This window comes from Peromyscus maniculatus, chromosome 18 (genome assembly GCF_049852395.1).
Source record: "Peromyscus maniculatus bairdii isolate BWxNUB_F1_BW_parent chromosome 18, HU_Pman_BW_mat_3.1, whole genome shotgun sequence".
Taxonomy (NCBI): domain Eukaryota; kingdom Metazoa; phylum Chordata; class Mammalia; order Rodentia; family Cricetidae; genus Peromyscus; species Peromyscus maniculatus.
The window spans coordinates 34,896,643-34,913,298 of record NC_134869.1 but is presented as its reverse complement, the minus strand read 5'-3'; positions in this window follow the sequence as shown (position 1 = coordinate 34,913,298).

Sequence of the window (16,656 nt, the reverse complement as noted above, 5' to 3'; positions counted from 1 at the left end):
GAGTTAGCTATTAGCTGACCAAAATTAGCCATAGAGATCTTAGAGGACCAAGAAAACACACACACACACACACACACACACACACACACACACACACACACACACACACAAACACACATAGGAAAAGGGAGAGGAAGTAGTAGGTTGGAGCTTAGGGAGAGTCTCAGCCTTTTTGGATGGAGGAATGAGAAGGAAAGGAAGTCACTGGTCGCTTCTCTGCTGCTTCTCTGATCATTCAGGTTCTTACCCTGATATCTGACTCCTGAGTTTTTAATTAATAAAGAATAGCCAGATAAGTGCTTAATCTGGCACCCAATGTGGGGCACATATTTCTGTGTAAAACCTGAGAAAGCTTAAAAAAGAAGGTTCCAAACACACAGACACAGAGCCAAGCACAGCTTCCTAGTCTTGCAGTCTCATGCCAGCTGCAGTATAGAGATACATCTCCCAGCTGCTGCCCGGTGGACTATAGCCAGCCACCAGAACCATGTGCTAGCACTATGCACTAAACTGAGTCACACTATGGCTGACATGGCAATTTAAGATTTGTTTCATATAATCAGAGAATGTTGCAGGTGCTCAGTTAGGACAGATCCAGATGGTAAAAACTTCTAAACAGGTTAGAGTGTGTTTAAATAATGTGCATAGGCTTAAGGAAAAAATAGGTATAAAGACAGTCATAGAAAAAAGTAAGTAGTTTACTTTATAAATGATAAAGTCTTAAAAAAGAATAAAGTAATATAAAAAAATAAGCCACACAAGGATGGAAAATACACAGGGATTCTGGATCCTATATGGTGCTTTATTTAATTTCGATATTTTGAATGCTAATGAACAGACAACAGCTGCTGAGAGACATTGGATTATGAAAGGAACTGCTGAATTAAACCAGCCTAGATACTTTAAGAATGCCTTAACTTTAAAATGTAAGTGAAAAAAAAAGTATTATGTTGGGGAAGAGGTCATGTTTTTGCTTCCACAGGAAACAAAAGGCTATGAATTCCACCTATTAGGTAAATAGAGATCAGATTTGACTGGAAGAGACCTCCTGAGTATCTTGGCTATAGACATGGGGGAGCCAAGAAAGACTATAGGACAGTTGATGTGTAAGTTGATCTGACTTGAGATGAGATGAGATGAGACATGATAAATCTCATTGGCTACAGAGCCCTTATTACATGCCATCCTTTCATATGACATGGATAAAGATTAATATTACAGTTTGATTATATGGTCAAATAGACTTATAAAGTTGACAGATGCCTTTTACCTGCTCAAACATAAAGCAAAATATCATCTTTAACTGACTAGTGTACACCGCACATTCCATATTTGTAATACACGTGTGTGTGTGTGTGTGTGTGTGTGTGTGTGTGTGTGTGTGCGTGTTACCTTTGAAAGTTTATGTGCTTTCAGAGCAAGGGGACCAGACATCAATGAAAATGGATGGCCCAGGTGATCCAGCCTCTCAGAGTACCTCTGTTGCAGTTTCCTCAGAATTCTGTTTCCAGAACAGCTTCAAGGCTGCTGACTGAGATGGTCCAGGCTCACAGACTATTCTAGCCAGGACTTCAGATAAGCCTGACAGTTTCCCACTGCACAGAGACTGGACAACAAATAATACAGCTAACTCTCCCAGGACTTGACCATTATCTCAATTTTACCAGGGTTTTCTAAAGATTCTAGCACCCCCAGACAACAGGAAACAGTCTAGAGAACATAATGCCCACGTTTCCAAAATGTGGGATGGATGGCTTCTGGTCATTTGATAGGTTATAGATGTTTGTCATCATTTAGGGGCATTGGTTACAAGTTATTGGTCATGGTCAGGAAAATAGCTAGACAAAGGAGTTAGATTCAAGTATCTCTTTCTGAAGGAAAAAGGGGGATATAATATAGAAATGATGAGATAAAGGGGTGGGTTTGAACAACTACTAGCCTCAAATATTTTACATTGGTATGGATTTCTGTATACTGATACAAATTTAAGGTTATTCTTGTTATACTGTATATATGTTTCTATTCCTGTTTAATGCATTGTTACCTATGTAGCTCATTTGAAAAGGTTATGTAAAGTTTTGGTCTTTAAAAGCTATTAAAAATACAGTTTAGTAGTTAGTCATCTTTAACAATCAAATTTATAGGCAGGTATGTTTTCAAGGTCATATGGAGATATATGTTAGATAGATTGTCTCCAAACACTTCAAAGACCTACAGAATATGGCATTTTAAAATATTTTAATAACAAGGCTTTTCTGGACAGTGAGACACATCTCCTCCTGGCAGTAACAATTTACTTCAAAAAAGGATGATGGGCATTGAAGAACTTCCATATGGAGTTTGCTTTCTTTGTGGCAAAAACTAGCCATTTGGGCAAGAAACTGTCCTTTCCTCGACTATTGACAGTATGCTGTCCAAACTGGACAGGCAGGACACAAAAGAAAGTGACTATTGAACTTTGCCAAGATAGAGTAGAACAGTCCTTCAAAAATTCCTGCTTCCCAGAAAAGTCCGTCAAATATTATAGGTCTGTAGGCCAAAGATGGATGCCCTAACATTGCAGAGAAACTTTGGGTGACTATCCAGGTAGCCAGTACCTCTGCTGTTTTGGAAGTGGCTTGCACTGTACTTCCTGTTTACTCAGGTAATATGATTTCCTTCTGGGGTCTTTGATGGAATTAAAGACTAAATAGTTATAGTTTTCCTTAGTTATGCTAGAAAGTAAATTAGGTGCAGAACTTTAGGCTCACCAAGATAGGATAAATAAGGGAATGTTTTCTCTGAAACTGCAAAATAAAAATGGACTAAACATTGTGAATGTAGTTTTTACCTGGTATTTGTTCTTATTATATATAGTTTTACTATGTTAGAGTTAAACCCTTTCCTTTTTATTTAGACAGAAGGGGAAATGTGGAATAATATTTGTGTACACTGTGAAGATGTGTCTTTTCCAAGGTGCCTTCTTATTGGTTTAATAAAAAGCTAAATGACCATCAGCTAGGCAGGAGGTATAGGCTGGACAGCCAGACACAGAGGACTCTGGGAAGAAGAAAGGTGGGGTCACCAGGAGACACAGAGGGAGTAAGACATGCTGGAGGATAGGTAAAGCCACGAGCCATGTGACAATACATAAATTAATAGAAATGGGTTAATTTAAGTTGCAAGAGCTAGTTAGTAACAAGCCTAAGCTATGGCCGATCATTTGTAATTAATAATAAGTCTCTGTGTCATTACTGGGGATCTGTGGCAGTCCTTGTATGATTATATTTGCCAGATCCCCAGGCCGTGGCTTCTGTGACATCTTCCTTAGTCTTGTGTAATGCAGCAGTGAGCGCCTTTAGAATGTGGGTATCATCTTATCCATGGATCCAATCAGTAATTCTCATGATTAGAGTCACTCAGAGAGGCAGATGTTCCTCTAGTCTCCTTCTTTGCTGTTGCATAGCATGCCACATATGATCAACAACCTGGTATTTCTGTGCTTTCTTTGTTACTTTAAAGCTTTAAGCCTAAGAGGACCTAGGCTCATAATAGGTCTTTGTCATCTTTTTGTCCCCTACGGCTGCTTCTTCTGTGTATAAGATTAAAGGGAAAGATAATCCCTTTTTATCTCGTCTAGTTTCTGGATCGGTAAGCCTCTGCTGGGAATGGTTAGTGATGTGGAGCATCTGTATTCTCTTCCACTGTTAAACATTCTTGTGGCTTCTCTACCTTTTCCAGGAATGTTTTGTCATTTATATAATTTTTCAGAATGATTTTTCATTATAGAAATCCTTTTTCAAAAAGGTTTGTCACTATCATTAAAGAGCTATTTTGCTGTGGATATTGTTCTATATAAATAAAACACTGGTGGCCAGTGACGAGGCAGGAAGTAGGTGGGACAAGGAGAGAGGAGAATTCTGGGAAGCGGAAGGCTGAGGAGAGAGACACTGCAGCCACGGCCAGGAGAGGCAACCTGTAAAGACGCCGGTAAGCCACCAGCCACGTGGCAAGGTATAGATTTATAAAAATGGGTTAATTTAAGATAAAAGAACAGTTAGCAGAAAGCCTGCCACGGCCATACAGTTTATAAGTGATATAAGCGTCTGAGTGATTATTTTATAAGTGGATTGTGGGACTGCGGGGCTTGGGGAACCTGGAGAGAAGCCCTCCAGCTACACTATTTAATGTGTTTATTATAAAGCAATATTTTTAATAAGGGAGGCACATATTTTTTTTTAAAAAAAAAACCTTTTATTGGTTCTTTGTGGATTTCCCATCATGCATCCTGATCCCACTCACCTCCCTGTTGCCTTGTTTCTACCCTCTGCCCTTGTGACCTCCCCCATGAAACAAAACTTAAAAACAAAACCAAAAAAAAAAAAGCAAAACAAGTAAAAACAAAAACAAAACAAAACAAAAACAAAACTCCTTATGGAAGCTGTTATGTGGCCCAGTGAGTCACACAGTTTACTCTTAGTCCATTCATCTTTACTTGTAGGTGTTTTGCAATGAGTCAGTAGTCTAGTTCAAGGCCTCTGTCTTCTGCCACACTGTCAATACTGGGCCCTCACTGTGACTGCTCTTGGTTATACTATTATTGCCTTGTGTCATGGAGATCTTGTAGCTTTGGACGTGCTGGTTTGTTCCCTTTGCACTGTCCAGCAGTTTAAGGTGAATGTTGGTTAGGGTGTGCTAACTCATAGCCCTGGTTCTGGGCCTAGGTAGTAGCTGGGCTGGTCACCCTGCCAGCTTTCCCTCATCTTCACCAACCTGGTGAGTTCTCTAGCACTGTCCCAGCCAGCTCACCCAATGTAGCAGACGGCAAGGAGCAGGACCAGTTCTTCTGCTATCATGCCCTTGGGTCCGACTCACCCACAGTCACACCACCAGGGCCAGCTTTACTGTTTTGCTCAAAGTACAAGGCCCATTCTCCAAACTGCTGCAGTTGGTGAGGGGCAGGGCCGACTCTTCTGTTCTCATGTCCCTGAGGCCGGCTCTCCTGCCTGTTGCAAGTGTCCAGGGGCAGGAGGCGGGCATATTTCCCTTACCCTTACCACCCCCGGTATATGAGGGAGGGCCAGCTCTCCTGCTCTAATCACCCCTCCCCCACCAGCTCACCTGTATCCCCTGCCGACAGGGTCAGCTCTATTGGGCTGCCTGGCTGAGGTGCAGGGCCGGTTCCACCGAGTGCTGCTGCAGTTGGGGAGCGGGGCAGTGAAGAGGCACATCTTTTTTTTTTTAATATAGATTTTTTTTTTCTTTGTGCAGGAGCCACCTTTCCTGGGTGAGTTACTTCCCCACCCCCCAGCTCCTTACCCCAACCCACCACCATCTACAAACCCCAAAACCTAGCTCCACACCCATATCCCTGGAAAGCTGTTTGCATATGAGCCAGCTTTCCCAATATGCGTATCTACCATCCCTTATCCTCCTCAAAGAAGCCTCGACTTACAGCAGATGGAGACCATCATGGAAAACCACAACTCTACACAGATTAACAGACAGTGGGACAGCCCAGTCCCAATAATAGGATATCTGTGGCTCAGGGAACACAGTGGAATAGAGAATTGAAAGATTGTAAGAGCCAGAACACCAGGAACTCTGTAGCAAAACAATCTCTTCTAGAAATGGCTGCATACACAAGACGAGAACAATGGCGATATCCGTGTACATATTAATGCAGAAGGGACAAATTTCACAAGGTCTCGCCCTTAGACTAAGAACCACCTTATTGATTGTCCCAATCCAAAGTGGTCAGCCCTGAAACCACACCACACACACACACACACACACACACACACACACACACACACACACACACACAAATTCAGCAGGTTGCTTTATATATTTTTTCCACACACACATATAATCATTAAAAAAAAAAGAGGCAATCAACTTGAGAACTGGTGGGGGGCATGGGAGGGCTTGGAGAGAGGATGTCTGGGAGGGGGTGGAAGGATAAAAGGGAGAGAGGAAGTGAGATAATGCATTCTTGGTACCCACAGAGCCAGGAGAGGATGTCAGATCTCCAAGAGCAGTTGTAAGCTGCCATGTGGGTTATGGGAACTGAACCCGGGGTAGCAAGTGCTCTTAACTGTGGAACCATCTGGTCAGAACTGTCCCAAAGTAGTTTTAAATTGTATTTTGTAGTAACAGTTTCTTCAGACACAAGAAAGCAGTGTTTGTTTAAAAAGTATTTCTTATTATTCATTTATCAGGAAGTATGAAAGCATCTATTGAGCCCTTCTTTACATACCTAGCCACTGATGCTTTGAAACATTGGAAACCTGGAGAAGCCAGGAGTTATTCATGTTCAGGGCATCAAGTAATATTTACATATTAGTATTTTACCACTGCCATAACTTATTTCCTCTAATCCATAGCCTCAAATAGTTATGTGATCCAAGAAGAAAAATGAAACTATCTGTCTTGAAATTAGACAGCTCATTTTTTTAATTTCATTTTATTTTATTTTTTACAGTATAGGCTTTTCTTTGGGATTTTAATCATTCTTTGTTCTTCCATCATTGGACTAACAAACTGCTCTCATTGAAGAGAAATATATGGCTCTAGTAAGTGGTCTAAATTGCCCTTCATGAAAAAAAGGAATATTAAAGATGAAGACTTTTGATATGAGGAGTCTGCTTGTATCTACTGCTCCACTTTGAGCAAAAACAGTATAAATGACTTTTTTTTTCATTTTTTTTTTGAGACAGGGTTTCTTTATGTAGTCCTGGCTGTCCTGGCACTCACTCTGTAGACCCGGCTGGCCTCAAACTCACAGAGATCCACCTGCCTCTGTCTCCCGAGTGCTGGGATTAATCGCATGCACCACCACTACTGGCGATAAAAGACTTTCTTAAAAAGAAGAATGTGCTCTGAATCCTGTTTGCTGGCTCTTCATAATTGAATGGAAATGAAGATGGAGATACTCCTTCTCTCTCTCTCTCTCTCTCTCTCTCTCTCTCTCTCTCTCTCTCTCTCACACACACACACACACACACAATCTTTTGCTAGATTTTCTTGAAAGCCCGGTATCCCCAGATAACCATGGAGCTTAGCAGAGTTGTTGAGATCCTGAGATCCTGATTGAGAAGGCAGACTCAGAGTCTAGAAGTGCACATATGCCAAGCTACATGTATTGTAAGGCTTGATACTTCTGAAAGGAGCTTTCAAAGGCAAGAGAGAATTCCAAATTTGGAGCCCAAAGAGACATCTGGTGCCTTAGAACTTCCCACTTTCCTTTGGCAGATATTTTAGCTAATTTTCCCACCTTGGTCAGAATGTGTAATTCCTTATAAAGCTTAGTCTAATTTTAACATGTGCTCCCAGTTTCACTGTTGCTGTGAAGTGCGTCTACTGTCAGGACCAACCATTTCATGTTAACAGTTAGGTCATTTAGCAGTTTCTTAGAAGGGCAAAATAAAGGAGGACAATGTAATTAATATAATGGCACACAGTTGAGTCTTAAAAAAATTTGTTGCACTTACGCATTTCTCTAACTTTGGTCTTCTAACAGATGCATATGGGAAAAAAAAGACGGTTGAATCAACATGCAGAAAAAGCCTGGCATCCCACAGCCATTGCTCATCATGACTGGGCTAGAGCTAACTCTGCCGAGACAGTTTTTGAGGGGTCTAACCATCACACGACCTGCTTCTTACAAACCAGTTGCTAGGGGCAGGCCATGTGCAGAGTATGAATCCACATTTCCCTGAGGTGGAGAGTAAGTGGGACCAAGACTTGAAGAGTACTATGATGAATGTGCCAAGATAGTCACAAAAGGATTACTGGGTAGCAAGGAGGAGTCATTTGAAGATGAAGAGTGGGAATGTTCAGCTGTACACCTAACACTTGGAATTCAGTGGTGTTTGCTCTAGAACTAAATGAGAGTAGTGTATCCAACTTCCTCAAGTGACAGATTAAGAGTTAACCAGCTAATGAACTTTCTGAGTCTAAATAATGAATGGTACAATAATTCTAACTTCTATACTAGATCAAAGGGTATATATATATTTTAAAACAAGACCAAACATTTCAATGCATGGCACACTTTGAAGTAATCCAATTCTGTAATTTTTAATGACTTCTATTTTCTTTTTTGTTTCATTACATCAGAAAAGATCCAAGAGTTTGATCAAACAATCTTCAAAAAAAATTACAATACATTTCTTAGACTAGGGAGTCAAATCTTACTAGAATTATTAGAAAATGGAAAATGTGATAATTGAATCTCACCCTTCCATCTGATCAAACAATAGATATCCCCTTTTACTTTTAGTCTCTGCCTCTGTATTGGTTGGTTAGTCCCCAGACAAGTTTACTCTGACATCTCTCTTAAGGTCAGCTCTCTGTAAAGCATTTGCCTGAGAGTACTTCAAGAAATGTAATGCTGAATTAGAAGCTCCAGCATGTCTTTTGGACCACCAGTCACTGCCAACACCGCTTGCATAACTACAGTACCACTCAATAAATCCCTCCCACTGGCCTCATTTGAGTCTCATATGGCTACAGAGAGAGTATTAGCTCTCTTGTGTAAACAATAGGGAGTCTAAAGCTCTGAGAGATTATTAGCTGAACTGTTTTTTCATATATTATCTACATACTTTAAGACTCCACGTAGTAACTTTCAAAGACGAATGTTGGTAATTCTTCAAAAACTAAACATCATTCAAGATCAATTTGCCTAAGAAATATTTCATTGAATACATTATAGCCCACACAAGAGGCTTTCACGCAGTTGGCCAGCAACTGTTAGCATCTGATGATGTCCCTGGAGACATATTCAGTCTGATGAAGAATTGACAGGTGATTTATTTGACTACATTGTTGCAGAAAATAAGTCCACATACATACTGAATTATACAGATATCAACTTACACTTCAAATCTAGGAGTTCTCTAAAATAGTCATTAATGGTTTTTGACTCAAAGCATAACTAAATTAAACTGCATTTGTTGAATATCTTCTAGTCACTCCCAGGTTGGCAAATGGAGATTGTATTAAAAGGATGAATACTATATTTGGAAGACATGGTGGATATGCAACATGGGTTTGGACCACTGGAACTCTCTGTACCAGTGACTGTCATTACCTCTATTCTGGTCTTTCTTATTAATAATCAAGCACAGCATGGCTGCTGCTATGAAGATTATATTTCATGGTACCACTAGATGAGGCAAATGTAATAAATTATTTTAAAAGTAGATTAAAGAATTATTGATTCCCTCATTCTCAAATTGTCTAGTGTAACTGATCTTTTGGCATGCGGCCCAGTATATTTCCTAAAATAATTTATGCTCTGGCTACACTGAGTAACACAGTGATGATAATCAATGCTACTTTAAGATATGAATCAGAGACTCCTTCCAAGTAACAATTATTAATATGGAAGGATTCACTGATGGGCAAGACTGTTGATGGTTTTATCCCCTGAGCTGGCTTCATAGCACCTGCCGGAACTGTGAAAGCTAGTCATCACAGAGGAGGCTTCTTGGCTACTACCAATGTGATTTCTTCACGTCCTGTGGCCAAAGTGTGTGTAGTCTTCAGCAATAGCGTATTACCATGAAATTCTGGTGGGGAATCTAGAGCAATGGCAATAGCCTGGATTGTTTTGGATGTTTTCAGGACGCTCGGATCAACAGCTCAAGGGGGGGGGAGGTATCTATATCTGGGCCTTTAATTTGGCAACCTGTGGCTTTTGGGAGGAGCATTATCCCCCATGTAGGGTAACTTTAATTGTTCTCTTTTATGTGATATACATATGTATGTGTATGTGTATGATATATTATATATATATACACACATACACATATATATGAATTTTATAAAGTAATAGGTTTTCAAACATCCTTAGTGCTAGTTGATGGCTTCTAGTGAAGGGAGAGACAGTTATTTTTAAAGGGGTGGGTCCCAGTAGGTTGACCATGCCCCGGCTGATGGCCTCAAACTCATGAGTATATGGGTAGCAAAATCTGAACTAAGTAGGTTATGAAGGAAAATAAAGACGGCATGAATTTGGGAGGAGATAGGGGGTGCTTCTGGCAGAAGTTGGGGGGGAGTAGTGGAGTGAATACGACCAAAATAATTTTATGAACTTCTCAAAGAATTAAAATACTATTTAAAAGTAATCTGACAGGATGTATATGTTATTCTTACAAAGTAAGATTATTACATACCATGGACAGCCCGAGAAATATCACTTCAGTTAACAGCTGAAAAGTTATTAGTCATTTTTTTTTTGGACACTGAGATAACGTGATGTAATAAGATTAAAATACTTTGGTTCTCAGAGGATTTAGATGTTTTTTAAATGGGAGATTGTCATACAAGTAAACTTTATAGTTTTCTGACTGGTGTTACAGAGAGAAACAAGAAACGAGAATCACGAACAGAAAATGTACCAAGGAGTGCAGTAGAAATAATTGTAAAAGACATCAAGTGTAGCTGTAAGTTTCTCAGCCCCGTGGTTCCATGTTTCTCCGGTCCTGCCTGGCCCAATGGTCTTGCAGCCGGTTATAAAATAATCGCTCAGAGGCTTAATATTCATTGCAAATTCTATGGCCTATTGGGTCAGGCTTTTTGCTAGCTAGCTCTTATGACTCAACTCAGCCCATTTCTATTAATCTGTGCATTGCCATGGCTTTGTGGCTTACCGGTTACTTTCACATCGTGCTTCTCCTGGCGGCAGTTTGCAGCATCTCTCCACTCTTCTTTCTTTTCCTTTCTCTCTATTTCAAATGTACCGACTCACCTTATTCTGCCTCACCATTGGCCACACAGCTTGATTTATCAACCAATCAGAGCAACATATATTCACTGCATACAGAAAGACATCCCACAGCATTCAAGTGTTAAAATGCTGTTGTCATTTGTAATGACAAAGTCCCTCTTTTCTAACATGAAAATTCGGTTGGTATTTTATGTTTAACAAGAACAGAACTAACCCTCAATGATGTAGCATGAATCTTAAAAGTTCTTATTAATAAAATCAAACCTGAGCCAGGTATTGAGGTGAACTGGAAGATCAGAGAACCAGAACAAGCCACAGCTACCTCACCTCGCCAGATCCTCAGCTGGTCTTGTTTCCTCAGACTGGAAGCCTCTGAGTCCTCATCCAGAATGGGTCTCAGCTGAACTGTGCTGCTAGAAGCCTGAACACTTAACCAGCCAAATGCTTCTGGTTTCTGGTCCTCATGCCTTATATACCTTTCTGCTTTCTATCATCACTCCCTGGGATTAAAGGCTCACTTCCTGGGATTAAAGGCGTGTGTCACCCTGCCTGGCTGTTTCCAATGTGGCCTTGAACTCACAGAGATCCAGAGGGATTTCTACCTCTGGAATGCTAGGATTAAAGGTGTGAATGCCACCATTTTCTAGCCTTTGTATCTAGTGGCTGTTCTGTTTCTGGCCCCAGATAAGTTTATTAGGGTGCACAATATTTTGGAGAACACAATACCACCACACAACATAAATTATTAGAACCATCTGGGATAATAATACTTTGTTTATGAAATGTTCAGGAAGCATTATTATTATTCCCTTACACAAAATGGTTTAAACAAAAAGTGTTTTTGTAGGTAGAATCCTGTTTAATACTTGTAACGTTAAAAAGAGAGACAGGGCAGTTTTTTTTTTTTTTTAAAGAATTTCCATCTGTCTCAAAAGCAAACTTATTCCTAGGGAGAAAATTATTTCTTTTGGCTGAGATAGTGGGTTGGACTCTTTATAACTCGATTAAACAGGTAAGAGGGCTGTTGTGGTCAGGCTGGATTTACACTTCCCATCTTCCTGTTTCAGTCTTCTGAGTGCTGGACTAAACAAGTATATGCCAACATTCTGCTTCAGTCTCTTTTATCCACCAAAATGTTACCTTTACTCTCGATATTTTTGTGCTTCTAAATTATACTTTAGGTATTACTGGGATTGTTGTGACCAAAAGCAAATGGGATAAAGGATTTAGTAATAAGCACAGTATGGTCACCAAATCAATCAGAATAGTTGCCAGCAATTCACTTAGCCATCCCAGAAACAAGTGGTGTGGCCACACATAGGTGCATTTGCTCTGTATCTACTCCACACCCCCCGACCCCAAATCCAGCTTGTCATGCTTTAAGGCAGTGATTCTCAAACTGTGAGTTGTGTCCCCTTTGTGGTTGAATGACCCTTTCACAGGGGTCACATATCAGACATCCCACATACGAGATATTTACAATTCACAACAGTAGCAAAATTACAGTTATGAAGTAGTAGTGAAAGCAATTTCATGATTGGGGGTCACCACAACATGAGGAACTGTATTAAAGGGTCACATTATTAGGAAGGTTGAGAACCACTGCTTTAAGGAATTCGGGAGAGTATGTTTTTGGTGCACATTTCTGGCCCACCCAGAGAGGAGGTCCTGGTCTAGTCCACATAGGCTCCAAGGGCTTGGATGATACTGTCTTCTCTTTCTTCATCTTAGTTAGTCCTTTGCATGGGCTCCATTTTCAGGAGGGCTGGCTCCCTGGGGTACCAGATGACACCTGCAGACTTCCATTCTATTCCCTTAGCAGAATCAGCGTCTACTTGTTGCTTTAGGAAAAGCCTTGAGATGAACTCTGCCTGTGATTGGCCCCGATTCCTGTCGCTGTGAGCCTCATCCTCGAGGTCAGAGGTCATGCCATCAGTGCTGGGGATAGCGGTGAGCTCCACCAAAACCAGTGGACCAGGAGAAGAAGGCTTTGATGACAAAGCAGGGCCTGAAGCTGAAGGAAGCTGTGGAGAGGGTACCCAGTGGTCAGCGCCTGCTCTGCTTTATCTCTCTTTCCTCCAAACTCTCATAAAAGTTTGTACTATAAATCTTGTCTAAATGTTAACAGATGTCTAATATATTTAGAAAGTTTAAAGGATAAGGCAGCACATAAGAACTAGGATTATAGGCTTTTCTTTTTTTTTTTCTTATTCATTGTTGTATTGAGGGATAGCTGGTGGAATGTCTACCTAAATGTCTTTTTTTTTTTTTTTTTTTTAACTTCCTAACTAGGGTAGGCCTGAGACTCTACCTCTGTTCACTCAGAGTCTCAGGCAGAATTATAAGGAATTTGAGAGGCCTCCAGAGGAACTTCAGACCTGGGCAGGGCAAACACAGTTGGGTTGTCAGTTTCTCTTGGAAATTATATATGTATAATACATACATATATATGTACATACATACACACATGCACACACACTATATCACACGTGCAACATATATGTGTGGACATCAGGGAGCATCTTGCAGAAACTGGTTCTTACCATTTATCGTGTGAGTCTTAGGGGTCAAACCACCAGGTTTTTCAGGAAGCGCCTTGCCACACTAAGCCTTCTCACCAACCTTCACTTTTCTCTTAGGATTACAGTTTTCAAGGAGTTTTGAGTACCTGGAGATTCTTCACTTTCGTGTCAGTGTGAGAGTCTGCTAGAATGGTGTTGGCATTTTACCCAGCACTTTATTTTCTCAATCAGTAGATTGTCTGCCTCTAAGGCTTGTTTGTTTTCTTTGTTTTTTTTTTTTTTTTTTTTTTTTTTTTTTTTTTTTGTGTGTTATCATTTCCATTGTACATTTCGAACTAATTTTAAACATAATTATTTCATAGTTTATAGCCCCAAATTCTGATACCTGAAGGTCTTCATAGTCTGTTTCTGGCCAGTGATGCTATTCTTTCTGGGGATTTTGATTCATGGAAGTTGTGTTCTGAAAGCTTGAACCATGATGCCATGGTTACTGGGACACTATGTGGGAACCTTGCCAGGGAGCCATGTTCCACTCAAGGTTTACATTTGCCTATATTAGGCAGCTTTTTCTTTTTGTTTCATTTTGCTTTGTTTGTGCAAATTGAACAATGCTGAGATGCATAATTCAAGAAATTCTTCCCAAGGCACCAGGCAAAGGTTCCCTAAGCCTTTTTACCAGTCAGGACTCACTTTGCCCATTTTAGATGCTTTTATGAATAAGGCAAGAATATGAGCATCAGTTACGATATTTCTTAACATGTGAACATGAAGATTTTTTATCTGGTTGGCTAGTTCACAGATATGCAACTGTTTATCCAAGCAATTATTTAATTTTAAAAATCAGTTATTTTAGATCTTTTTACATATGTAAAAGACAGAAGTTTACTAAATTTTTTTTGTCTTTTTCACTTTATATTTTAACAAGTGTGTTGTGTGTCCATATGTCCACCTGTGTGTGAGCCTGTGCGTGTGAGCCTGTGCGTGTGTGCTTGTGCATGTGCGTGTGCGTGTGCGTGTGTGTGTGTGTGTGTGTGTGTTTAGGACCAAACTCTGTAGTCTGTAAGATACCCAGTTAGGTCTTAATTGAGTATAATGCCTTTTAATCTTGAATTGCATAGTGTTTTACTTAAAAATTAACTTATATCTATATGCATTTATAAATTTCAGGGGTGAAAGTACCAGCTTAAAAAATGTTTTTAAATCTTAAAAAGTTAGTTAAATTGTTCTTTGACAATTTATTCTTGTATGCAATGCATACTGATGACTGATATAGCCCCTCCCTTAACTACCTCCCACCCTGCCCATCCACTCTGTTTCCTACACATCTCTTCCTCATGTTCCTGTGTAGCTTGATTTTTCCTGCCTTGCCCACAGTCAGGACAAATCTCTGTCACCCGCCAGTCCCACAGCCGCTCAGACCCAACCAAGCAAACACAGAGACTTATATTGCTTACAAACTGTATGGCCGTGGCAGGCCTCCTGTTAACTGTTCCTATATCTTAAAGTAATGCATTTCTACAAATCTATATCTTGCCACGCGGCTCGTGGCTTACCGGAGTCTTCACATGCTGCTTGTCCTGGCAGTGGCTGGCAGCGGCTGGTAGCGGCTGGCAGCGGCTGGCAGCATCTCCTTCTGCCTTCCTGTTCTTTTATTTCTCCTCCCTGTTAGTCCCGCCTATACTTCCTGCCCAGCCACGACCAATCAGGTTTTATTTATTGACCAATCAAAGCAACTTGACATACAGACCATCCCCCAATACAGCCAAGTGCAGACCATCTCAAACACCTGCACTCAGGCCCATGGTCCTAATCATCCTCTATGCAAACCTGCTGGGTAACGCCACAAGGAACCCAAGAAGGGCTCCCACAGGACATACATTAACATCCCACAGCATTCCTGTCTATGTGTTTTGTTTTGTGACCCACAGATTTTCATCAGGGCCATCTGTGTGAGGGTTTAGAGGTAGCCGTTGGAGCCTGGTGGGACCAGCAGGGGGTTTGCCACTAAAGACAATGACCCCTTCCTCTTTCTGAATCTACCAGTGGTTCAGTAGTGAGCCACTAGTGTGGCCCAGGAGTCCCTCTCTCATTTGTGACTGACCATTGACAGGACCAGTTTTAAAATACAGAACTATCAGCTTTTAAATCTTCCCTATATAAAATGAGGGATTTTTAAAGTACTTTGGTTTGATGTCATACATTCAACTAAAATTTTTTCTTTCTTTCTTTCTTTTTGGTTTATTTGAGAGGGTTTCTCTGTGTAGTTTTGGTGCCTGTTCTGGATCTCACTTGGTAGTTCAGGCTCACCTCGAACTCATAGAGATCCGCCTGGCTCTGCCTCCTGAGTGCTGGGATTAAAGGTGTGCACCATTGCTGCTGGCAAATTTTTTTCTTGAATTATGTATCTGGACATTGCTTCAGTTTGCACAAACAAAACAAAACAAAACAAAACAAAACCCTAAAAGCAAACAAAAATAAATGATAAAAGGCCTGCCTTCTTGGAGCTTAATTCTAATGGCCATGTGGATAATAAATAATAAGTGGATGAAGATATTTTGTTGATTTATAAAAATCCAGTTTCTTCACAATTTAACATCTTTAAAGTCAAGATGTCACTTACAATTGATGATGCATCATAGTTTAATTGGCTGTGTCTTCTTCAGTAGAGTGTTTTTAAAGTGGTGAGCTCATAATTAATGAGACCTTGCGTTAAATGAAATGCAGTATTTTGTCAAGCAGTGATAGATGCTACGGTAAAAAATAAATAGAGGAGGAGGATGGGGGATTTCTAGAGACATGTTACATTTTAAGTGGGATCACGAAGGGTGGCTTTCCTGAAGAGGTGACCTTTGAGCAAGAGAGGAAAGCTATGGGGGAGGGGCGTGGGAGGATGTGGTAGTGCACAGGCTGTATGCTTCTTAACCTGGCAGATTGCTAGTCCCACTGATAATGTGCTAGTCTTACAGACCATCCGGTAGCCATGGAAGGGAACAGTAAAGATGAACACCTGGAGCAGAGTTCCTCAGGCAAAGGTCTTCTGTGTATGAGCGTATTAGTCTGGACTGTAGAGAGCACGTTCAAGGCCGAGAGTGAGTACGGGGAAGAGCAGTAACCAAGGTTGGAGAAGTCAACCGTGGTCATCTCTTAGTGGCTACTGTGGCCACTCTAGAGCCTCAACTTCTATTCTACAAATTGAAGCAGATTAAGGATTAGCAAAGGCAAATCGTCGCCAGTGCTGAGTCCAGGGTTGCGGAGAGATGATAAAAGGAAGCGTGGGCGCTTGAGCTAGCAGGCTGCTTGTAGCCATCTGAATGTGAGATGAAAGCCCCTTGGTGCAGAGGCTCAGGAGCGGGGGCACAGTTTGAAGGTGTGCAGGGCCATCGGGACTTGCAGATGAACTGGATCTGGAGCGTGGGA